Source organism: Monodelphis domestica, chromosome X, assembly GCF_027887165.1.
Source record: "Monodelphis domestica isolate mMonDom1 chromosome X, mMonDom1.pri, whole genome shotgun sequence".
Classification (NCBI taxonomy): Eukaryota; Metazoa; Chordata; class Mammalia; order Didelphimorphia; family Didelphidae; genus Monodelphis; species Monodelphis domestica.
Window position 1 is genome coordinate 80,354,719 of NC_077235.1, and position 26,159 is coordinate 80,380,877.

At 43.4% G+C, this 26,159-nt stretch overlaps 2 long non-coding RNA genes across 3 annotated transcripts; both read left to right on the forward strand.

Annotated features, from left to right (window-relative positions):
* The first annotated feature begins 10,612 nt into the window (after positions 1 to 10,612).
* LOC103094834 (uncharacterized) lies at positions 10,613 to 16,600 on the forward strand. Of its 2 annotated transcripts, none has more exons than XR_008914548.1 (3): positions 10,613 to 12,545; positions 12,641 to 16,172; positions 16,268 to 16,600. It is a non-coding gene; the product is annotated as an uncharacterized LOC103094834 (long non-coding RNA). The 2 variants fall into 2 exon arrangements; XR_008914549.1 differs by lacking the exon at positions 16,268 to 16,600 and having other exon boundaries at positions 12,641 to 14,359; positions 14,455 to 16,171.
* A 21-nt stretch (positions 16,601 to 16,621) lies between these two features.
* LOC130456112 (uncharacterized) lies at positions 16,622 to 25,236 on the forward strand. Its single transcript, XR_008914550.1, has 2 exons — positions 16,622 to 17,985; positions 18,081 to 25,236. It is a non-coding gene; the product is annotated as an uncharacterized LOC130456112 (long non-coding RNA).
* The last annotated feature ends 923 nt before the right edge of the window (positions 25,237 to 26,159 follow it).

A 26,159-nucleotide genomic window follows, 5' to 3' on the forward strand; every position in this document is an offset into this window, starting at 1 on the left:
ATATTGGCTTGACCTACCAATGAACAATTAATATTTCTACAATTATATAGATCTATGTTTATGTGAAGAATGTTTTGTAGTTGTATTCATCCAGTTCTTATGTGTGTCTTGGCAGGCAGACTTTCAAGCATTTTATATTATCTGCAGTTATTTTATTTCACTTTCTTTATTCAGTAAGAATTTATTAAGTACCTACAGATGTAAACCTCAAAATTTCTTAGACTTATAAATGTTGGAAATTTCACCATTGGGAAATTTCATACTTGAAAAATTTCCTATTGATAGTGGGTCTTGACTATTGGAATGTGAACCCCATTGGCATGGGAGGTTCCTTCTCCTCCCTTCTTAAGATTACTTTAGGACAGAAACCTTTTGCTGAACAATGGAAAGGACTTTGACCTATGCTTAAGCATAGAACAGGAATTTCTTTGAGTCATGATTGATTCTAGAATTGATACAATGGAGATACTTGGAATCAATCTCCACCCTACTCAGTCCTAACAGGATTGAGTAAGGGCTGCAGCATAGATCAAAATTTAATTATTCCAATCTCTACCCTACTCAGGTTAACAGGATTTAGAAAGGGCTGTAGCAAAGGATCAAAGATTTAATTATTTGAAAATATGACCTTCAACAGACATGTGCAAAGCCAGAGACCTCTGGGCGGTCCTGGGTTAAGCTAGAGCCTCCATTGGCACAGGGAAATTGATGGACAGGTGATTGGTAGATGTGAGGACTGAGGGGAGGGAACTTGGATGGTTTGCTTAAGGATAGGGGGGTCTGAAGACTCGAGGTGGGGGTTGAGGAGTTTGTCTGAATGGTTGCGGTGTGCTCTGAGAAGCTTGCGCTGAAGGAAGCTGAAGGTGGGGGCCCCGGAGACTGTTTCTCCATTTTTGGTCACATGAGTAATAGGGACTGATCTCCTTTCATTGCCCCAGCTATCTAAGGGCTTGGGCCTTTTGGCCCAGCCTAAACAGAAGGGGTATTTAAGCCCTATTCCCTTCTCTCCCCTTTCTCTCTCCCTCTATCTCTCTATCTCTAATTCCTTTCTTCCTCCTGTTTGTAATTAAAACTCCATAAAAGGTTGACGGCTGACTTGAGTTTTCATTAAGGAATTACATAGCTGAATTCCTTGGCGACCTTAAATTAATATATATCAGTCTTTTAAAAGTGATTTCCTTGTCACACAGAGTGCTGGGGAGATGCAAAGTTTAGATAAGGCATGGCAACGGGCTATCATAGATTTTCCAGTCTAGCAAAGTGTTAAGACACAAATATAAATAACTATGATATACAACATTACATGCTAAATACTTTAAAGAACTGCGATTAAATTCCTACGTGAGGTCTGAGATGTCATTTTAAATTGGGTTGTATGAGAAAAAATTCTTGGATGCCATTGAGTTGAGTTTTAAGGGATGAGTCGGGGGGGGGGTGTTCAACAGGTAAACAGAGGGATTGCATTTCAGGTGTAGAGACCACAGGAAGCAAAGGTATGGAGGTCAGGTGTATATATTGCATTTTGAGAACAGAATAGAGAATAGAGGATGACCATAAGATATAAGTCTGGAAAATTAGTCAGTAAGTGTCAAAAATAGGATTATCAAGTAGTATTGAGTGTCCAGTTGATATTAACTTATAAAATCCACTTCACGACTTTTCCCTTGATGGTCAAGAGCCAAGAAATTGGGTATTGGACTTTACTGAGGGATAAGTATCTCAGGTAGGGAATGACAGAACATTTTGGGTCAAGGAATTCTATTGGTGTCAACTAGATAATGAGGTAGGAGAAGTCAAGGCTAAGCAAAAAAGGATGAATCAAGGGTCTAGAGGTCAATATAGTAAGATAGAAGAGATGAAAGTATAGGTGGTTAGAAAGTGGAATTTCTTTTTCTTAACCCTTACTTTCTGTCTTAGTAACAACTCTGAGACAGAAGGGCAAGGGCTAGCAAATGGGGTTAAGTGACTTGCCTGGGGTCAAACAGCTAATAAATGTCTGAGGCCAGATTTGAACACAGGTCCTCTGGACTCCAGGCCTGACACTTTATCTGCTGTACCATCTAACTGCCAAAAGTAGAATTTCCAAGTATATCTCATCTCCCTTAGGTTATAACAATAGTCTCTTAATTGGTCTCTGGTCTCTGATATAACCATTATGGAACAGAAGACACTTCACACTCACCCCCTGTAATATATGTGGAGCTAGCACATACTTTGATGACAGTCATCACTCTTGCCCTTCTTTAGATGGGATCATTTTAAAAGTTTAAGTTTATTAAAAATACCATCCTAACAATGATTATAATATATTTTCAAACTGTTTATTTGAAGAAATAGTAGCTTATTTTGTGAAATATTAAAAATTTAAGCAAAGCACCCAGAATTTTTAAACAGCCAATGTGAGATATATTAGAAATTCTCAGAAGCAAATGCAGGACATCATCAAAAGGAATTAATTGCTCAGAACACAGAGAATATGCTAGGAATGTCAATATTTAAAGATTAAAAATTAATATTTTAATGAGATAAAAGATTTTATGCCATGAATAAGTAAAATATTTTCAGATTCTTTATTTCATCTGTATCCCCTTTTTAATGTCTATTTTGTGTATTCCAAAATGTAACATATTAGAACTTGCATACAATTTATAATTTTTACTGATAAGTATGTACTATCAGAATAGTTTGGAGAACACTGGAGTAGGGCACTGAGAGTTTTAAGTGATTTGTCCAAGGTCACACAGTTATAATGGTTTCAAGGGCTCTAAGTTAAACTGCCTTTCAATAGCTCCTGACACTAAATTGAAATCTGCCCCTCACAAGATTATGTTCACCATTTCTTATCTTTCCCTCCGAAGACAACAGAAAATTAAAAAGTGAGTTTCCATATACAAATTTACTATTTCTGAGGTTTAAAAGACAGCGTTCAGGGGTAGTGAGATGACTCAGTGATTTGAGATCCAGGCCTAGAGACGGGTGATCCTGGATTCAAATCTGGCCTCAGATACTTTCTAGCTGTGTGACCCTGGGCAAGTCACTTAATGCCCACTGCCTAGCCCTTACTGCTCTTCTGCCTTGGAGCTAACACACATTTATTCTACAATGGAAGGTAAGTTTTTTTTTTTTAAGATAGTGATCAAGATGTCTGGTATAATGGAGAAAGAGCTGGATTTGGAGTCAAGAAGGCCTAGGTTCAAACCTTGCTTCAAAAACTTTTTTTTAAATGAGTTTATTCATTCATTCATTCATTCATTCATTTATTTATAGTATTCTTTTCTTTTTAAATTTTGAGTTCCAAATTCTCTCTCTCTCTCTCTCTCTCTCTCTCTCTCTCTCTCTCTCTCTCTCTCTCCCCCGACTGTAAGGATAATTTAGGGTTGTAACCAAATCTAAGTTTGATTTTTGGTCGCCAGGAGATATCCCAAATAAAATACCCAAGTCAGTTTGGAAATCTATGGCGGTTTAATCAATATAGAGGGAAGAAATCAAGGAGAAGAGAGACCCACCTGGCCTGTGCCAGCGGGAGTTCAAAGTCCTCCACCACAAGGTTTCTGAAGAAGAGTAGAGGCTTCTAAGTGGATAGTGTTTGGAAGGTAAAGGAGGAAAAATCAGCCTAAACTCCAAGAGAGAAGACACCTCACCTGAACTAGGTTACGAGGCTTCCTCCAGTATGGTATCAAGGGAAATTCACCACCAAACCAGACAATAGCTGCCGCCACGCCAAGATGCTAAAAGACTCAGCACATTGCTGCCAGCCACCTCTTTGCTGCAAAAGAGCCTGGAGAGAGGAAGTGATGCAAAATATATAGAGGGTTTTACATCACTTTCCTGTGTCTCACCTGTACCAATGGTAGCTTAAGCTTGATTTAGGACAGCCCAGGGGACTGTCAGCTGTTTCTGATTTGTCACCTGCTAGCACATGTCTATCATAGGCCATCCTCCTAGATACTTAATCCTTAAGTATGGCTGTAGACATTCCAGATTTTGTTAGACTAAGTAGGGTGGAGTAATCTAAAGTTCACACACCCCCACCCACTGAGAAGAACAGCAAAATGGTATCAATTATAATTATATCATATAATGATATATTATGATATACAATTTTAAATTATACCATGGCCTTCTACCCATTTTTCCTAGAGAATGAAGTCCAAGCAGGAGTTTCATGATCAGGCAGGAGACTGAAGACAATCAAAAAAGAGTTCTCTCCTCCTCTTGTTAACAGGTTGTATAACAGAAGCAAAGCATGAGAGAAAGCAATTTCTTCTGGGAGAGACTTGGCAGGAAGTTCATGGAGATGCCAATGCAGAAGCAAAGGGAATGAAGATACCTGCCTCACCTCTTTGCTTCTCAGCTCTTCCCTTTGGAGGTTGGGGATCAGAAAAGAGCCAGGCAAAGCACAAGAGAAAGCAATCACATCTCTTTCATAGTTGGCTGAAAATTCACAGAGCTGACCATGGGGAAGCAAAGGGAATGATGGAATGTACCTCTCTTTTCTCTTGTCCAACAATTACAAAATGAAGACCGTTTAGGACAGAAGACTAGAAATTTGTGTTGACCTGAAAGGACATTTAGGGAATGATGAAACGTACCTGCCTGGCTATTATTTTTCTTCTGTGTTTTCTTCTTTGGAAGAGGTGAAGACCTGAGAAGAGATACATGAGGCAGAATTGAAGGCACTCGACTTGCTTCTTCTCATTTTCCCTGAAGGCTAGAATCCTACTATGAATGTCATGAAGATCAGTCAGGAGACTTATGGAATATGATGGAAGGTACATGTCTATCATCCTTCCTTCTCTCCTCTTCCCTTTAGAGGGTGGAGATCAGGCAGGAGATAGGTAAACTATAATACAAAGCAACTACCTCTCCTTGAGGAACGAGATCTTGAAGACTTGGCAGGATATTCATGAAGAAGAGCATGTGAAGTGAAGAACATGATGGAATTCATACACCATTCTCTTCTCAGTCCCCTTGGAACTGTGTGACCTAGCAGGAGACCAGGTAGGTATCTTGGATTGAATAGCCACATGTTACGAGGGAATGAGGTGGAAACACGATCACGTCTGCATTTCTCTTACCTTGCCATCCATACAGAATTTAGGGTGGAGGGAGGATCCAGATGAATCCCAAAGCAAGGCCACTGACTCTCTTTATCCCTCTTTTCCTCAAGATCAGAGTACTTGCAGGAGACTAGAATCTGGAGTCCTGGTAAGATTTTCCTAAAGATGATGCTGGAAAGAACACTTAAGTGAGTGCAGACTCCTTTTTCGTCTCTTTTTACTTCCATTATAACCTGGAGATCTAGCAGGAGAAAAGGTATGAAATTTGTGTTGGTCAGACAAGAGTTACAAGTCAGTTAACGAATATAGCTAGGCCCTATCTTCACCTCTCTTCTCTTTTCTTCCATGCAGGGAGTGAAGATCTGGGAAGAGACAGAAATAGCAGAATTGAAGTTACCGGGCTGGCTTCTTACCTCTTTTACTGGAACCTAGCGTTCCGGGAAGAGGTTAATGAAGGTGACTCATGGAATTCAGAGAAGAGACCCATGGAATATTATGGAAGCTATCGGCCTCACCTCTTTCCTTCTCTCCTCTTCCCTTTGGAGGTTGGGGATCAGGTTGGAGCCAGGCAAAGGACAGGAGAAAATAGCCACTTCTCATTGTGGACCATGAGGCTGGAGACTTGGCAGGACATTCATGGGGATGAGGATTTGAAGCACCAGGCTTGATAGAAGGCACTCACCTCTTCTACTCTACCTTCCTTTGCAACATGGACTCCTCCCTGGAGACCAAATAGGAAACTTATTTTAACAGACAGTAGATACAAAAGAATCGGTATACAGGCTCACCTATCCATCCCCTTTGGTCCCAAGCACAAGGTGAAGATCAGTGAAAAAATCAATGGGGCACTGTGGACGGTACCACATGGTCTTCTACCCACTTTTCCTAGAGAATGAAGTCCAAGCAGGAGTTTCATGATGATCAGGCAGGAGACTGATTACAATCAAAAAAGAGTTCTCTCCTCCTCTTGTTAACAGGTTGTATAACAGAAGCAAAGCATAAGAGAAAGCAATTTCTTCTGGGAGAGACTTGGCAGGAAGTTCATGGAGATGCCAATGCAGAAGCAAAGGGAATGAAGATACCTGCCTCACCTCTTTGCTTCTCAGCTCTTCCCATTGGAGGCTGGGGATCAGAAAAGAGCCAGGCAAAGCACAAGAGAAAGCAATCACATCTCTTTCATAGTTGGCTGAAAATTCACAGAGATGACCATGGGGAAGCAAAGGGAATGATGGAATGTACCTCTCTTTTCTCTTGTCCACCCATTACAATATGAAGACCATTTAGGACAGAAGACTAGAAATTTGTGTTGACCTGAAAGGACATACAAGGGAATGATGAAACGTACCTGCCTCGCTATTATTTTTCTTCTGTGTTTTCTTCTTTGGAAGAGGTGAAGACCTGGGAAGAGATACATGAGGCAGACAGAATTGAAGGCACTCGACTTGCTTCTTCTCATTTTCCCTGAAGGCTAGAATCCTACTATGAATGTCATAAAGATCAGTCAGGAGACTTATGGAATATGATGGAAGGTACATGTCTCTCATCCTTCCTGCTCTCCTCTTCCCTTTGGAGGGTGGAGATCAGGTAGGAGATAGGTAAACTATAATACAAAGCAACTACCTCTCCTTGAGGAACCAGATCTTGAAGACTTGGCAGGATATTCATGAAGAAGAGCATGTGAAGTGAAGAACATGATGGAATTCATACACCATTCTCTTCTCAGTCCCCTTGGAACTGTGTGACCTAGCAGGAGACCAGGTAGGTATCTTGGATTGAACAGCCACATGTTACGAGGGAATGAGGTGGAAACACGATCACCTCTGCATTTCTCTTACCTTGCCATCCATACAGAATTTAGGGTGGAGGGAGGATCCAGATGAGTCCCAATGCAAGGCCACTGACTCTCTTTATCCCTCTTTTCCTCAAGATCAGAGTACTTGCAGGAGACTAGAATCTGGAGTCCTGGTAAGATTTTCCTAAAGATGATGCTGGAAAGAACACTTAAGTGAGTGCAGACTCCCTTTTCGTCTATTTTACTTCCATTATAACCTGGAGATCTAGCAGGAGAAAAGGTATGAAATTTGTGTTGGTCAGACAAGAGTTACAAGTCAGTTAACGAATATAGCTAGGCCCTATCTTCACCTCTCTTCTCTTTTCTTCCATGCAGGGAGTGAAGATCTGGGAAGAGACAGAAGTAGTAGAATTGAAGTTACCGGGCTGGCTTCTTACCTCTTTTACTGGAACCTAGCGTTCCGGGAAGACGTTAATGAAGGTGACTCATGGAATTCAGAGAAGAGACCCATGGAATATTATGGAAGCTACCGGCCTCACCTCTTTCCTTCTCTCCTCTTCCCTTTGGAGGTTGGGGATCAGGTTGGAGCCAGGCAAAGGACAGGAGAAAATAGCCACTTCTCATTGTGGACCATGAGGCTGGAGACTTGGCAGGACATTCATGGAGATGAGGATTTGAAGCACCAGGCTTGATAGAAGGCACTCACCTCTTCTACTCTACCTTCCTTTGCAACATGGACTCCTCCCTGGCGACCAAATAGGAAACTTCTTTTAACAGACCATAGATACCAAAGAATCGGTATACAGGCTCACCTATCCATCCTCTTTGTTCCCAAGTACAAGGTGAAGATCAGTGAAAAAATCAATGGGGCACAGTGGACGGAACCACATGGTCTTCTACCCACGTTTCCTAGAGAATGAAGTCCAAGCAGGAGTTTCATGATGATCAGGCAGGAGACTGATGACAATCAAAAAAGAGTTCTCTCCTCCTCTTGTTAACAGGTTGTATAACAGAAGCAAAGCATGAGAGAAAGCATTTTCTTCTGGGAGAGCCTTGGCAGGAAGTTAATGGAGATGCCAATGCAGAAGCAAAGGGAATGAAGATACCTGCCTCACCTCTTTGCTTCTCAGCTCTTCCCATTGGAGGTTGGGGATCAGAAAAGAGCCAGGCAAAGCACAAGAGAAAGCAATCACATCTCTTTCATAGTTGGCTGAAAATTCACAGAGATTACCATGGGGAAGCAAAAGGAATGATGGAATGTACCTCTCTTTTTTCTTGCCCAACAATTACAAAATGAAGACCGTTTAGGACAGAAGACTAGAAATTTGTGTTGACCTGAAAGGACATACAAGGGAATGATGAAACGTACCTACCTCGCCATTATTTTTCTTCTGTTTTTTCTTCTTTGGAAGAGGTGAAGACCTGGGAAGAGATACATGAGGCAGAATTGAAGGCACTCGACTTGCTTCTCATTTTCCCTGAAGGCTAGAATCCTACTATGAATGTCATAAAGGTCAGTCAGGAGACTTTTGGAATATGATGGAAGGTACATATCTCTCATCCTTACTGCTCTCCTCTTCCCTTTGGAGGGTGGAGATCAGGTAGGAGAAAGGCAAAGTATAATACAAAGCACTCTTGAATACTTGGCAGGAGATTCATGAAGAAGAGCATGTGAAGTGCAGAACATGATGGAATTCATACACCATTCTCTTCTCAGTCCCCTTGGAACTGTGAGACCTAGCAGGAGACCAGGTAGGTATCTTGAATTGAACAGTCCCATGTTACGAGGGAATGAGGAGGAAACCCGATCACGTCTGCATTTCTCTTACCTTGCCATCCATACAGAATTTAGGGTGGAGGGAGGATCCAGATGAATCCCAATGCAAGACAACTGACTCTCTTTATCCCTCTTTTCCTCAAGATCAGAGTACTTGCAGGAGACTAGAATCTGGAGTCCTGGTAAGATTTTCCTAAAGATGATGCTGGAAAGAACACTTAAGTGAGTGCAGACTCCCTTTTCGTCTCTTTTTACTTCCATTATAACCTGGAGATCTAGCAGGAGAAAAGGTATGTAATTTGTGTTGGTCAGACAAGAGTTACAAGTCAGTTAACGAATATAGCTAGGCCCTATCTTCACCTCTCTTCTCTTTTCTTCCATGCAGGGAGTGAAGATCTCGGAAGAGACAGAAATAGCAGAATTGAAGTTACCGGGCTGGCTTCTTACCTCTTTTACTGGAACCTAGCGTTCCGGGAAGAGGTTAATGAAGGTGACTCATGGAATTCAGAGAAGAGACCCATGGAATATTATGGAAGCTATCGGCCTCACCTCTTTCCGTCTCTCCTCTTCCCTTTGGAGGTTGGGGATCAGGTTGGAGCCAGGCAAAGGACAGGAGAAAATAGCCACTTCTCATTGTGGAATATGAGGCTGGAGACTTGGCAGGACATTCATGGAGATGAGGATTTGAAGCACCAGGCTTGATAGAAGGCACTCACCTCTTCTACTCTACCTTCCTTTGCAACATGGACTCCTCCCTGGAGACCAAATAGGAAACTTCTTTTAACAGACCATAGATACAAAAGAATCGGTGTACAGGCTCACTTATCCATCCTCTTTGTTCTCAAGCACAAGGTGAAGATCAGTGAAAAAATCAATGGGGCACAGTGGACGGTACCACATGGTCTTCTACCCACTTTTCCTAGAGAATGAAGTCCAAGCAGGAGTTTCATGATGATCAGGCAGGAGACTGATGACAATCAAAAAAGAGTTCTCTCCTCCTCTTGTTAACAGGCTGTATAACAGAAGCAAAGCATAAGAGAAAGCAATTTCTTCTGGGAGAGCCTTGGCAGGAAGTTCATGGAGATGAAAATGCAGAAGCAAAGGGAATGAAGATATCTGCCTCACCTCTTTGCTTCTCAGCTCTTCCCTTTGGAGGTTGGGGATCAGAAAAGAGCCAGGCAAAGCACAAGAGAAAACAATCACATCTCTTTCATAGTTGGCTGAAAATTCACAGAGCTGACCATGGGGAAGCAAAGGGAATGATGGAATGTACCTCTCTTTTCTCTTGTCCAAGCATTCGAAAATGAGGACGGTTTAGTCCAGAAGACTAGAAATTTGTGTTGACCTGAAAGGACATAGAAGGGAATGAGGAAAAGTACCTACCTTGCCATTATTTTTCTTCTGTGTTTTCTTCTTTGGAAGAGGTGAAGACCTGGGAAGAGATAAATGAGGCAGAATTGAAGGCACTCGACTTGCTTCTTTTCATTTTCCCTGAAGGCTAGAATCCTACTATGAATGTCATAAAGATCAGTCAGGAGACTTATGGAATATGATGGAAGGTACATGTCTCTCATCCTTCCTTCCCTCCTCTTCCCTTTGGAGGGTGGAGATCAGGTAGGAGATAGGCAAAGTATAATACAAAGCAACAACCTCTCCTTGAGGAACCAGATCTTGAAGACTTGGCAGGATATTCATGAAGAAGAGCATGTGAAGTGAAGAACATGATGGAATTCATACACCATTCTCTTCTCAGTCCCCTTGGAACTGTGAGACCTAGCAGGAGACCAGGTAGGTATCTTGGATTGAACAGTCCCATGTTAGGAGGGAATGAGGAGGAAACCCGATCACGTCTGCATTTCTCTTACCTTGCCATCCATACAGAATTTAGGGTGGAGGGAGGATCCAGATGAATCCCAATGCAAGGCCACTGACTCTCTTTATCCCTCTTTTCCTCAAGATCAGAGTACTTGCAGGAGACTTGAGTCTGGAGTCCTGGTAAGATTTTCCTAAAGATGATGCTGGAAAGAACACTTAAGTGAGTGCAGACTCCCTTTTCGTCTCTTTTTACTTCCATTATAACCTGGAGATCTAGCAGGAGAAAAGGTATGAAATTTGTGTTGGTCAGACAAGAGTTACAAGTCAGTTAACGAATATAGCTAGGCCCTATCTTCACCTCTCTTCTCTTTTCTTCCATGCAGGGAGTGAAGATCTCGGAAGAGACAGAAATAGCAGAATTGAAGTTACCGGGCTGGCTTCTTACCTCTTTTACTGGAACCTAGCATTCCGGGAAGAGGTTAATGAAGGTGACTCATGGAATTCAGAGAAGAGACCCATGGAATATTATGGAAGCTATCGGCCTCACCTCTTTCCTTCTCTCCTCTTCCCTTTGGAGGTTGGGGATCAGGTTGGAGCCAGGCAAAGGACAGGAGAAAATAGCCACTTCTCATTGTGGACCATGAGGCTGGAGACTTGGCAGGACATTCATGGAGATGAGGATTTGAAGCACCAGGCTTGATAGAAGGCACTCACCTCTTCTACTCTACCTTCCTTTGCAACATGGACTCCTCCCTGGAGACCAAATAGGAAACTTATTTTAACAGACCATAGATACCAAAGAATCGGTATACAGGCTCACCTATCCATCCTCTTTGTTCCCAAGCTCAAGGTGAAGATCAGTGAAAAAATCAATGGGGCACAGTGGACGGTACCACATGGTCTTCTACCCACTTTTCCTAGAGAATGAAGTCCAAGCAGGATTTTCATGATGATCAGGCAGGAGACTGATGACAATCAAAAAAGAGTTCTCTCCTCCTCTTGTTAACAGGCTGTATAACAGAAGCAAAGCATGAGAGAAAGCAATTTCTTCTGGGAGAGCCTTGGCAGGAAGTTCATGGAGATGCCAATGCAGAAGAAAAGGGAATGAAGATATCTGCCTCACCTCTTTGCTTCTCAGCTCTTCCCATTGGAGGTTGGGGATCAGAAAAGAGCCAGGCAAAGCACAAGAGAAAGCAATCACATCTCTTTCATAGTTGGCTGAAAATTCACAGAGATGACCATGGGGAAGCAAAGGGAATGATGGAATGTACCTCTCTTTTCTCTTGTCCAACCATTACAAAATGAAGACCGTTTAGGACAGAAGACTAGAAATTTCTGTTGACCTGAATGGACATACAAGGGAATGATGAAAAGTACCTACCTCGCCATTATTTTTCTTCTGTGTTTTCTTCTTTGGAAGAGGTGAAGACCTGGGAAGAGATACATGAGGCAGAATTGAAGGCACTCGACTTGCTTCTTCTCATTTTCCCTGAAGGCTAGAATCCTACTATGAATGTCATAAAGATCAGTCAGGAGACTTTTGGAATATGATGGAAGGTACATATCTCTCATCCTTCCTGCTCTCCTCTTCCCTTTGGAGGGTGGAGATCAGGTAGGAGATAGGTAAACTATAATACAAAGCAACTACCTCTCCTTGAGGAACCAGATCTTGAAGACTTGGCAGGAGATTCATGAAGAAGAGTACGTGAAGCGAAGAACATGATGGAATTCATACACCATTCTCTTCTCAGTCCCCTTGGAACTGTGAGACCTAGCAGGAGACCAGGTAGGTATCTTGGATTGAACAGTCCCATCTTAGGAGGGAATGAGGAGGAAACAGGATCACCTTTGCATTTCTCTTATCTTGCCATCCATACAGAATTTAGGGTGGAGGGAGGATCCAGATGAATCCCAATGCAAGGCCACTGACTCTCTTTATCCCTCTTTTCCTCAAGATCAGAGTACTTGCAGGAGACTAGAATCTGGAGTCCTGGTAAGATTTTCCTAAAGATGATGCTGGAAAGAACACTTAAGTGAGTGCAGACTCCCTTTTCGTCTCTTTTTACTTCCATTATAACCTGGAGATCTAGCAGGAGAAAAGGTATGAAATTTGTGTTGGTCAGACAAGAGTTACAAGTCAGTTAACGAATATAGCTAGGCCCTATCTTCACCTCTCTTCTCTTTTCTTCCATGCAGGGAGTGAAGATCTGGGAAGAGACAGAAATAGCAGAATTGAAGTTACCGGCCTGGCTTCTTACCTCTTTTACTGGAACCTAGCGTTCCGGGAAGAGGTTAATGAAGGTGACTCATGGAATTCAGAGAAGAGACCCATGGAATATTATGGAAGCTATCGGCCTCACCTCTTTCCTTCTCTCCTCTTCCCTTTGGAGGTTGGGGATCAGGTTGGAGCCAGGCAAAGGACAGGAGAAAATAGCCACTTCTCATTGTGGAATATGAGGCTGGAGACTTGGCAGGACATTCATGGAGATGAGGATTTGAAGCACCAGGCTTGATAGAAGGCACTCACCTCTTCTACTCTACCTTCCTTTGCAACATGGACTCCTCCCTGGAGACCAAATAGGAAACCTTTTTTAACAGACTGTAGACACAAAAGAATCAGTATACAGGCTCACCTATCCATCCTCTTTGTTCCCAAGCACAATGTGAAGATCAGTGAAAAAATCAATGGGGCACAGTGGACGGTACCACATGGTCTTCTACCCACTTTTCCTAGAGAATGAAGTCCAAGCAGGAGTTTCATGATGATCAGGCAGGAGACTGATGACAATCAAAAAAGAGTTCTCTCCTCCTCTTGTTAACAGGCTGTATAACAGAAGCAAAGCATAAGAGAAAGCAATTTCTTCTGGGAGAGCCTTGGCAGGAAGTTCATTTGAGATGCCAATGCAGAAGCAAAGGGAATGAAGATACCTGCCTCACCTCTTTGCTTCTCAGCTCTTCCCTTTGGAGGTTGGGGATCAGAAAAGAGCCAGGCAAAGCACAAGAGAAAACAATCACATCTCTTTCATAGTTGGCTGAAAATTCACAGAGCTGACCATGGGGAAGCAAAGGGAATGATGGAATGTACCTCTCTTTTCTCTTGTCCAAGCATTAGAAAATGAGGACGGTTTAGTCCAGAAGACTAGAAATTTGTGTTGACCTGAAAGGACATACAAGGGAATGAGGAAAAGTACCTACCTTGCCATTATTTTTCTTCTGTGTTTTCTTCTTTGGAAGAGGTGAAGACCTGGGAAGAGATACATGAGGCAGAATTGAAGGCACTCGACTTGCTTCTTCTCATTTTCCCTGAAGGCTAGAATCCTACTATGAATGTCATAAAGATCAGTCAGGAGACTTATGGAATATGATGGAAGGTACATGTCTCTCATCCTTCCTGCTCTCCTCTTCCCTTTGGAGGGTGGAGATCAGGTAGGAGATAGGTAAACTATAATACAAAGCAACTACCTCTCCTTGAGGAACCAGATCTTGAAGACTTGGCAGGAGATTCAAGAAGAAGAGCATGTGAAGTGAAGAACATGATGGAATTCATACACCATTCTCTTCTCAGTCCCCTTGGAACTGTGAGACCTAGCAGGAGACCAGGTAGGTATCTTGGATTGAACAGTCCCATCTTAGGAGGGAATGAGGAGGAAACAGGATCACCTTTGCATTTCTCTTATCTTGCCATCCATACAGAATTTAGGGTGGAGGGAGGATCCAGATGAATCCCAATGCAAGGCCACTGACTCTCTTTATCCCTCTTTTCCTCAAGATCAGAGTACTTGCAGGAGACTAGAGTCTGGAGTCCTGGTAAGATTTTCCTAAAGATGATGCTGGAAAGAACACTTAAGTGAGTGCAGACTCCCTTTTCGTCTCTTTTTACTTCCATTATAACCTGGAGATCTAGCAGGAGAAAAGGTATGAAATTTGTGTTGGTCAGACAAGAGTTACAAGTCAGTTAACGAATATAGCTAGGCCCTATCTTCACCTCTCTTCTCTTTTCTTCCATGCAGGGAGTGAAGATCTGGGAAGAGACAGAAATAGCAGAATTGAAGTTACCGGGCTGGCTTCTTACCTCTTTTACTGGAACCTAGCATTCCGGGAAGAGGTTAATGAAGGTGACTCATGGAATTCAGAGAAGAGACCCATGGAATATTATGGAAGCTATCGGCCTCACCTCTTTCCTTCTCTCCTCTTCCCTTTGGAGGTTGGGGATCAGGTTGGAGCCAGGCAAAGGACAGGAGAAAATAGCCACTTCTCATTGTGGACCATGAGGCTGGAGACTTGGCAGGACATTCATGGAGATGAGGATTTGAAGCACCAGGCTTGATAGAAGGCACTCACCTCTTCTACTCTACCTTCCTTTGCAACATGGACTCCTCCCTGGAGATCAAATAGGAAACTTCTTTTAACAGACAGTAGATACCAAAGAATCGGTATACAGGCTCACCTATCCATCCTCTTTGTTCCCAAGCACAATGTGAAGATCAGTGAAAAAATCAATGGGGCACTGTGGACGGTACCACATGGTCTTCTACCCACTTTTCCTAGAGAATGAAGTCCAAGCAGGAGTTTCATGATGATCAGGCAGGAGACTGATGACAATCAAAAAAGAGTTCTCTCCTCCTCTTGTTAACAGGTTGTATAACAGAAGCAAAGCATAAGAGAAAGCAATTTCTTCTGGGAGAGCCTTGGCAGGAAGTTCATGGAGATGCCAATGCAGAAGCAAAGGGAATGAAGATACCTGCCTCACCTCTTTGCTTCTCAGCTCTTCCCATTGGAGGTTGGGGATCAGAAAAGAGCCAGGCAAAGCACAAGAGAAAGCAATCACATCTCTTTCATAGTTGGCTGAAAATTCACAGAGATGACCATGGGGAAGCAAAGGGAATGATGGAATGTACCTCTCTTTTCTCTTGTCCAACCATTACAAAATGAAGACCATTTAGGACAGAAGACTAGAAATTTCTGTTGACCTGAACAGACATACAAGGGAATGATGAAAAGTACCTACCTCGCCATTATTTTTCTTCTGTGTTTTCTTCTTTGGAAGAGGTGAAGACCTGGGAAGAGATACATGAGGCAGAATTGAAGGCACTCGACTTGCTTCTTCTCATTTTCCCTGAAGGCTAGAATCCTACTATGAATGTCATAAAGATCAGTCAGGAGACTTTTGGAATATGATGGAAGGTACATATCTCTCATCCTTCCTGCTCTCCTCTTCCCTTTGGAGGGTGGAGATCAGGTAGGAGATAGGTAAACTATAATACAAACCAACTGCCTCTCCTTGAGGAACCAGATCTTGAAGACTTGGCAGGAGATTCATGAAGAAGAGCATGTGAAGCAAAGAACATAATGGAATTCATACACCATTCTCTTCTCAGTCCCCTTGGAACTGTGAGACCTAGCAGGAGACCAGGTAGGTATCTTGGATTGGACAGTCCCATGTTAGGAGGGAATGAGGAGGAAACCCGATCACGTCTGCATTTCTCTTACCTTGCCATCCATACAGAATTTAGGGTGGAGGGAGGATCCAGATGAATCCCAATGCAAGGCCACTGACTCACTTTATCCCTCTTTTCCTCAAGATCAGAGTACTTGCAGGAGACTAGAGTCTGGAGTCCTGGTAAGATTTTCCTAAAGATGATGCTGGAAAGAACACTTAAGTGAGTGCAGACTCCCTTTTCGTCTCTTTTTACTTCCATTATAACCTGGAGATCTAGCAGGAGAAAAGGTATGAAATTTGTGTTGGTCAGACAAGAGTTACAAGTCAGTTAACGAATATAGCTAGGCCCTATCTTCACCTCTCTTCTCTTTTCTTCCATGCAGGGAGTGAAGATCTGGGAAGAGACAGAAATAGCAGAATTGAAGTTACCGGGCTGGCTTCTTACCTCTTTTACTGGAACCTAGCATTCCGGGAAGAGGTTAATGAAGGTGACTCATGGAATTCAGAGAAGAGACCCATGGAATATTATGGAAGCTATCGGCCTCACCTCTTTCCTTCTCTCCTCTTCCCTTTGGAGGTTGGGGATCAGGTTGGAGCCAGGCAAAGGACAGGAGAAAATAGCCACTTCTCATTGTGGACCATGAGGCTGGAGACTTGGCAGGACATTCATGGAGATGAGGATTTGAAGCACCAGGCTTGATAGAAGGCACTCACCTCTTCTACTCCACCTTCCTTTGCAACATGGACTCCTCCCTGGAGATCAAATAGGAAACTTCTTTTAACAGACAGTAGATACCAAAGAATCGGTATACAGGCTCACCTATCCATCCTCTTTGTTCCCAAGCACAATGTGAAGATCAGTGAAAAAATCAATGGGGCACTGTGGACGGTACCACATGGTCTTCTACCCACTTTTCCTAGAGAATGAAGTCCAAGCAGGAGTTTCATGATGATCAGGCAGGAGACTGATGACAATCAAAAAAGAGTTCTCTCCTCCTCTTGTTAACAGGTTGTATAACAGAAGCAAAGCATAAGAGAAAGCAATTTCTTCTGGGAGAGCCTTGGCAGGAAGTTCATGGAGATGCCAATGCAGAAGCAAAGGGAATGAAGATACCTGCCTCACCTCTTTGCTTCTCAGCTCTTCCCATTGGAGGCTGGGGATCAGAAAAGAGCCAGGCAAAGCACAAGAGAAAGCAATCACATCTCTTTCATAGTTGGCTGAAAATTCACAGAGATGACCATGGGGAAGCAAAGGGAATGATGGAATGTACCTCTCTTTTCTCTTGTCCAACCATTACAAAATGAGGACCGTTTAGGACAGAAGACTAGAAATTTCTGTTGACCTGAAAGGACATACAAGGGAATGATGAAAAGTACCTACCTCGCCATTATTTTTCTTCTGTGTTTTCTTCTTTGGAAGAGGTGAAGACCTGGGAAGAGATACATGAGGCAGAATTGAAGGCACTCGACTTGCTTCTTCTCATTTTCCCTGAAGGCTAGAATCCTACTATGAATGTCATAAAGATCAGTCAGGAGACTTATGAAATATGATGGAAGGTACATATCTCTCATCCTTCCTGCTCTCCTCTTCCCTTTGGAGGGTGGAGATCAGGTAGGAGATAGGCAAAGCATAATAAAAAGCAACTACCTCTCCTTGAGGAACCAGATCTTGAAGACCTGGCAGGAGATTCATGAAGAAGAGTACGTGAAGCGAAGAACATAATGGAATTCATACACCATTCTCTTCTCAGTCCCCTTGGAACTGTGAGACCTAGCAGGAGACCAGGTAGGTATCTTGGATTGGACAGTCCCATGTTAGGAGGGAAAGAGGAGGAAACCCGATCACGTCTGCATTTCTCTTACCTTGCCATCCATACAGAATTTAGGGTGGAGGGAGGATCCAGATGAATCCCAATGCAAGGCCACTGACTCTCTTTATCCCTCTTTTCCTCAAGATCAGAGTACTTGCAGGAGACTTGAGTCTGGAGTCCTGGTAAGATTTTCCTAAAGATGATGCTGGAAAGAACACTTAAGTGAGTGCAGACTCCCTTTTCGTCTCTTTTTACTTCCATTATAACCTGGAGATCTAGCAGGAGAAAAGGTATGAAATTTGTGTTGGTCAGACAAGAGTTACAAGTCAGTTAACGAATATAGCTAGGCCCTATCTTCACCTCTCTTCTCTTTTCTTCCATGCAGGGAGTGAAGATCTGGGAAGAGACAGAAATAGCAGAATTGAAGTTACCGGGCTGGCTTCTTACCTCTTTTACTGGAAGCTAGGATTCCGGGAAGAGGTTAATGAAGGTGACTCATGGAATTCAGAGAAGAGACCCATGGAATATTATGGAAGCTATTGGCCTCACCTCTTTCCTTCTCTCCTCTTCCCTTTGGAGGTTGGGGATCAGGATGGAGCCAGGCAAAGGACAGGAGAAAATAGCCACTTCTCATTGTGGACCATGAGGCTGGAGACTTGGCAGGACATTCATGGAGATGAGGATTTGAAGCACCAGGCTTGATAGAAGGCACTCACCTCTTCTACTCTACCTTCCTTTGCAACATGGACTCCTCCCTGGAGATCAAATAGGAAACTTCTTTTAACAGACAGTAGATACCAAAGAATCGGTATACAGGCTCACCTATCCATCCTCTTTGTTCCCAAGCACAATGTGAAGATCAGTGAAAAAATCAATGGGGCACTGTGGACGGTACCACATGGTCTTCTACCCACTTTTCCTAGAGAATGAAGTCCAAGCAGGAGTTTCATGATGATCAGGCAGGAGACTGATGACAATCAAAAAAGAGTTCTCTCCTCCTCTTGTTAACAGGTTGTATAACAGAAGCAAAGCATGAGAGAAAGCAATTTCTTCTGGGAGAGCCTTGGCAGGAAGTTCATGGAGATGCCAATGCAGAAGCAAAGGGAATGAAGATACCTGCCTCACCTCTTTGCTTCTCAGCTCTTCCCATTGGAGGCTGGGGATCAGAAAAGAGCCAGGCAAAGCACAAGAGAAAGCAATCACATCTCTTTCATAGTTGGCTGAAAATTCACAGAGATGACCATGGGGAAGCAAAGGGAATGATGGAATGTACCTCTCTTTTCTCTTGTCCAACCATTACAAAATGAAGACCATTTAGGACAGAAGACTAGAAATTTCTGTTTACCTGAACGGACATACAAGGGAATGATGAAAAGTACCTACCTCGCCATTATTTTTCTTCTGTGTTTTCTTCTTTAGAAGAGGTGAAGACCTGGGAAGAGATACATGAGGCAGAATTGAAGGCACTCGACTTGCTTCTTCTCATTTTCCCTGAAGGCTAGAATCCTACTATGAATGTCATAAAGATCAGTCAGGAGACTTTTGGAATATGAAGGAAGGTACATATCTCTCATCCTTCCTGCTCTCCTCTTCCCTTTGGAGGGTGGAGATCAGGTAGGAGATAGGCAAAGTATAATACAAAGCAACTACCTCTCCTTGAGGAACCAGATCTTGAAGACTTGGCAGGAGATTCATGAAGAAGAGTACGTGAAGCGAAGAACATGATGGAATTCATACACCATTCTCTTCTCAGTCCCCTTGGAACTGTGAGACCTAGCAGGAGACCAGGTAGGTATCTTGGATTAGACAGTCCCATGTTAGGAGGGAATGAGGAGGAAACCCGATCACGTCTGCATTTCTCTTACCTTGCCATCCATACAGAATTTAGGGTGGAGGGAGGATCCAGATGAATCCCAATGCAAGGCCACTGACTCTCTTTATCCCTCTTTTCCTCAAGATCAGAGTACTTGCAGGAGACTAGAGTCTGGAGTCTTGGTAAGATTTTCCTAAAGATGATGCTGGAAAGAACACTTAAGTGAGTGCAGACTCCCTTTTCGTCTCTTTTTACTTCCATTATAACCTGGAGATCTAGCAGGAGAAAAGGTATGAAATTTGTGTTGGTCAGACAAGAGTTACAAGTCAGTTAACGAATATAGCTAGGCCCTATCTTCACCTCTCTTCTCTTTTCTTCCATGCAGGGAGTGAAGATCTGGGAAGAGACAGAAATAGCAGAATTGAAGTTACCGGGCTGGCTTCTTACCTCTTTTACTGGAACCTAGCGTTCCGGGAAGAGGTTAATGAAGGTGACTCATGGAATTCAGAGAAGAGACCCATGGAATATTATGGAAGCTATCGGCCTCACCTCTTTCCTTCTCTCCTCTTCCCTTTGGAGGTTGGGGATCAGGTTGGAGCCAGGCAAAGGACAGGAGAAAATAGCCACTTCTCATTGTGGACCATGAGGCTGGAGACTTGGCAGGACATTCATGGAGATGAGGATTTGAAGCACCAGGCTTGATAGAAGGCACTCACCTCTTCTACTCTACCTTCCTTTGCAACATGGACTCCTCCCTGGAGACCAAATAGGAAACTTCTTTTAACAGACAGTAGATACCAAAGAATCGGTATACAGGCTCACCTATCCATCCTCTTTGTTCCCAAGCACAATGTGAAGATCAGTGAAAAAATCAATTGGGCACTGTGGACGGTACCACATGGTCTTCTACCCACTTTTCCTAGAGAATGAAGTCCAAGCAGGAGTTTCATGATGATCAGGCAGGAGACTGATGACAATCAAAAAAGAGTTCTCTCCTCCTCTTGTTAACAGGCTGTATAACAGAAGCAAAGCATAAGAGAAAGCAATTTCTTCTGGGAGAGCCTTGGCAGGAAGTTCATGGAGATGCCAATGCAGAAGCAAAGGGAATGAAGATACCTGCCTCACCTCTTTGCTTCTCAGCTCTTCCCATTGGAGGTTGGGGATCACAAAAGAGCCAGGCAAAGCACAAGAGAAAGCAATCACATCTCTTTCATAGTTGGCTGAAAATTCACAGAGATGACCATGGGGAAGCAAAGGGAATGATGGAATGTACCTCTCTTTTCTCTTGTCCAACCATTACAAAATGAGGACCATTTAGGACAGAAGACTAGAAATTTCTGTTGACCTGAACGGACATACAAGGGAATGATGAAAAGTACCTACCTCGCTATTATTTTTCTTCTGTGTTTTCTTCTTTGGAAGAGGTGAAGACCTGGGAAGAGATACATGAGGCAGAATTGAAGGCACTCGACTTGCTTCTTCTCATTTTCCCTGAAGGCTAGAATCCTACTATGAATGTCATAAAGATCAGTCAGGAGACTTATGGAATATGATGGAAGGTACATGTCTCTCATCCTTCCTGCTCTCCTCTTCCCTTTGGAGGGTGGAGATCAGGTAGGAGATAGGTAAACTATAATACAAAGCAACTACCTCTCCTTGAGGAACCAGATCTTGAAGACTTGGCAGGATATTCATGAAAAAGAGCATGTGAAGCGAAGAATATGATGGAATTCATACACCATTCTCTTCTCAGTCCCCTTGGAACTGTGAGACCTAGCAGGAGACCAGGTAGGTATCTTGGATTGGACAGTCCCATGTTAGGAGGGAATGAGGAGGAAACCCGATCACGTCTGCATTTCTCTTACCTTGCCATCCATACAGAATTTAGGGTGGAGGGAGGATCCAGATGAATCCCAATGCAAGGCCACTGACTCTCTTTATCCCTCTTTTCCTCAAGATCAGAGTACTTGCCGGAGACTAGAGTCTGGAGTCCTGGTAAGATTTTCCTAAAGATGATGCTGGAAAGAACACTTAAGTGAGTGCAGACTCCCTTTTCGTCTCTTTTTACTTCCATTATAACCTGGAGATCTAGCAGGAGAAAAGGTATGAAATTTGTGTTGGTCAGACAAGAGTTACAAGTCAGTTAACGAATATAGCTAGGCCCTATCTTCACCTCTCTTCTCTTTTCTTCCATGCAGGGAGTGAAGATCTGGGAAGAGACAGAAATAGCAGAATTGAAGTTACCGGGCTGGCTTCTTACCTCTTTTACTGGAACCTAGCGTTCCGGGAAGAGGTTAATGAAGGTGACTCATGGAATTCAGAGAAGAGACCCATGGAATATTATGGAAGCTATCGGCCTCACCTCTTTCCTTCTCTCCTCTTCCCTTTGGAGGTTGGGGATCAGGTTGGAGCCAGGCAAAGGACAGGAGAAAATAGCCACTTCTCATTGTGGACCATGAGGCTGGAGACTTGGCAGGACATTCATGGAGATGAGGATTTGAAGCACCAGGCTTGATAGAAGGCACTCACCTCTTCTACTCTACCTTCCTTTGCAACATGGACTCCTCCCTGGAGATCAAATAGGAAACTTCTTTTAACAGACAGTAGATACCAAAGAATCGGTATACAGGCTCACCTATCCATCCTCTTTGTTCCCAAGCACAATGTGAAGATCAGTGAAAAAATCAATGGGGCACAGTAGACGGTACCACATGGTCTTCTACCCACTTTTCCTAGAGAATGAAGTCCAAGCAGGAGTTTCATGATGATCAGGCAGGAGACTGATGACAATCAAAAAAGAGTTCTCTCCTCCTCTTGTTAACAGGCTGTATAACAGAAGCAAAGCATGAGAGAAAGCAATTTCTTCTGGGAGAGCCTTGGCAGGAAGTTCATGGAGATGCCAATGCAGAAGCAAAGGGAATGAAGATACCTGCCTCACCTCTTTGCTTCTCAGCTCTTCCCATTGGAGGCTGGGGATCAGAAACGAGCCAGGCAAAGCACAAGAGAAAGCAATCACATCTCTTTCATAGTTGGCTGAAAATTCACAGAGATGACCATGGGGAAGCAAAGGGAATGATGGAATGTACCTCTCTTTTCTCTTGTCCAACCATTACAAAATGAAGAGCATTTAGGACAGAAGACTAGAAATTTCTGTTGACCTGAACGGACATACAAGTGAATGATGAAAAGTACCTACCTCGCCATAATTTTTCTTCTGTGTTTTCTTCTTTGGAAGAGGTGAAGACCTGGGAAGAGATACATGAGGCAGAATTGAAGGCACTCGACTTGCTTCTTCTCATTTTCCCTGAAGGCTAGAATCCTACTATGAATGTCATAAAGATCAGTCAGGAGACTTTTGGAATATGATGGAAGGTAGATATCTCTCATCCTTCCTGCTCTCCTCTTCCCTTTGGAGGGTGGAGATCAGGTAGGAGATAGGCAAAGTATAATACAAAGCAACTACCTCTCCTTGAGGAACCAGATCTTGAAGACTTGGCAGGAGATTCATGAAGAAGAGTACGTGAAGCGAAGAACATGATGGAATTCATACACCATTCTCTTCTCAGTCCCCTTGGAACTGTGAGACCTAGCAGGAGACCAGGTAGGTATCTTGGATTGGACAGTCCCATGTTAGGAGGGAATGAGGAGGAAACCCGATTACGTCTGCATTTCTCTTACCTTGCCATCCATACAGAATTTAGGGTGGAGGGAGGATCCAGATGAATCCCAATGCAAGGCCACTGACTCTCTTTATCCCTCTTTTCCTCAAGATCAGAGTACTTGCCGGAGACTAGAGTCTGGAGTCCTGGTAAGATTTTCCTAAAGATGATGCTGGAAAGAACACTTAAGTGAGTGCAGACTCCCTTTTCGTCTCTTTTTACTTCCATTATAACCTGGAGATCTAGCAGGAGAAAAGGTATGAAATTTGTGTTGGTCAGACAAGAGTTACAAGTCAGTTAACGAATATAGCTAGGCCCTATCTTCACCTCTCTTCTCTTTTCTTCCATGCAGGGAGTGAAGATCTGGGAAGAGACAGAAATAGCAGAATTGAAGTTACCGGGCTGGCTTCTTACCTCTTTTACTGGAACCTAGCGTTCCGGGAAGAGGTTAATGAAGGTGACTCATGGAATTCAGAGAAGAGACCCATGGAATATTATGGAAGCTATCGGCCTCACCTCTTTCCTTCTCTCCTCTTCCCTTTGGAGGTTGGGGATCAGGTTGGAGCCAGGCAAAGGACAGGAGAAAATAGCCACTTCTCATTGTGGACCATGAGGCTGGAGACTTGGCAGGACATTCATGGAGATGAGGATTTGAAGCACCAGGCTTGATAGAAGGCACTCACCTCTTCTACTCTACCTTCCTTTGCAACATGGACTCCTCCCTGGAGATCAAATAGGAAACTTCTTTTAACAGACAGTAGAAACCAAAGAATCGGTATACAGGCTCACCTATCCATCCTCTTTGTTCCCAAGCACAATGTGAAGATCAGTGAAAAAATCAATGGGGCACAGTAGACGGTACCACATGGTCTTCTACCCACTTTTCCTAGAGAATGAAGTCCAAGCAGGAGTTTCATGATGATCAGGCAGGAGACTGATGACAATCAAAAAAGAGTTCTCTCCTCCTCTTGTTAACAGGCTGTATAACAGAAGCAAAGCATGAGAGAAAGCAATTTCTTCTGGGAGAGCCTTGGCAGGAAGTTCATGGAGATGCCAATGCAGAAGCAAAGGGAATGAAGATACCTGCCTCACCTCTTTGCTTCTCAGCTCTTCCCATTGGAGGCTGGGGATCAGAAAAGAGCCAGGCAAAGCACAAGAGAAAGCAATCACATCTCTTTCATAGTTGGCTGAAAATTCACAGAGATGACCATGGGGAAGCAAAGGGAATGATGGAATGTACCTCTCTTTTCTCTTGTCCAACCATTACAAAATGAAGACCATTTAGGACAGAAGACTAGAAATTTCTGTTGACCTGAACGGACATACAAGTGAATGATGAAAAGTACCTACCTCGCCATTATTTTTCTTCTGTGTTTTCTTCTTTGGAAGAGGTGAAGACCTGGGAAGGGATACATGAGGCAGAATTGAAGGCACTCGACTTGCTTCTTCTCATTTTCCCTGAAGGCTAGAATCCTACTATGAATGTCATAAAGATCAGTCAGGAGACTTTTGGAATATGATGGAAGGTACATGTCTCTCATCCTTCCTGCTCTCCTCTTCCCTTTGGAGGGTGGAGATCAGGTAGGAGATAGGTAAACTATAATACAAAGCAACTACCTCTCCTTGAGGAACCAGATCTTGAAGACTTGGCAGGAGATTCATGAAGAAGAGTACGTGAAGCGAAGAACATGATGGAATTCATACACCATTCTCTTCTCAGTCCCCTTGGAACTGTGAGACCTAGCAGGAGACCAGGTAGGTATCTTGGATTGGACAGTCCCATGTTAGGAGGGAATGAGGAGGAAACCCGATCACGTCTGCATTTCTCTTACCTTGCCATCCATACAGAATTTAGGGTGGAGGGAGGATCCAGATGAATCCCAATGCAAGGCCACTGACTCTCTTTATCCCTCTTTTCCTCAAGATCAGAGTACTTGCCGGAGACTAGAGTCTGGAGTCCTGGTAAGATTTTCCTAAAGATGATGCTGGAAAGAACACTTAAGTGAGTGCAGACTCCCTTTTCGTCTCTTTTTACTTCCATTATAACCTGGAGATCTAGCAGGAGAAAAGGTATGAAATTTGTGTTGGTCAGACAAGAGTTACAAGTCAGTTAACGAATATAGCTAGGCCCTATCTTCACCTCTCTTCTCTTTTCTTCCATGCAGGGAGTGAAGATCTGGGAAGAGACAGAAATAGCAGAATTGAAGTTACCGGGCTGGCTTCTTACCTCTTTTACTGGAACCTAGCGTTCCGGGAAGAGGTTAATGAAGGTGACTCATGGAATTCAGAGAAGAGACCCATGGAATATTATGGAAGCTATCGGCCTCACCTCTTTCCTTCTCTCCTCTTCCCTTTGGAGGTTGGGGATCAGGTTGGAGCCAGGCAAAGGACAGGAGAAAATGGCCACTTCTCATTGTGGACCATGAGGCTGGAGACTTGGCAGGACATTCATGGAGATGAGGATTTGAAGCACCAGACTTGATAGAAGGCACTCACCTCTTCTACTCTACCTTCCTTTGCAACATGGACTCCTTCCTGGAGACCAAATAGGAAACTTCTTTTAACAGACAGTAGATACCAAAGAATCGGTATACAGGCTCACCTATCCATCCTCTTTGTTCCCAAGCACAATGTGAAGATCAGTGAAAAAATCAATGGGGCACTGTGGACGGTACCACATGGTCTTCTACCCACTTTTCCTAGAGAATGAAGTCCAAGCAGGAGTTTCATGATGATCAGGCAGGAGACTGATGACAATCAAAAAAGAGTTCTCTCCTCCTCTTGTTAACAGGCTGTATAACAGAAGCAAAGCATAAGAGAAAGCAATTTCTTCTGGGAGAGCCTTGGCAGGAAGTTCATGGAGATGCCAATGCAGAAGCAAAGGGAATGAAGATACCTGCCTCACCTCTTTGCTTCTCAGCTCTTCCCATTGGAGGTTGGGGATCAGAAAAGAGCCAGGCAAAGCACAAGAGAAAGCAATCACATCTCTTTC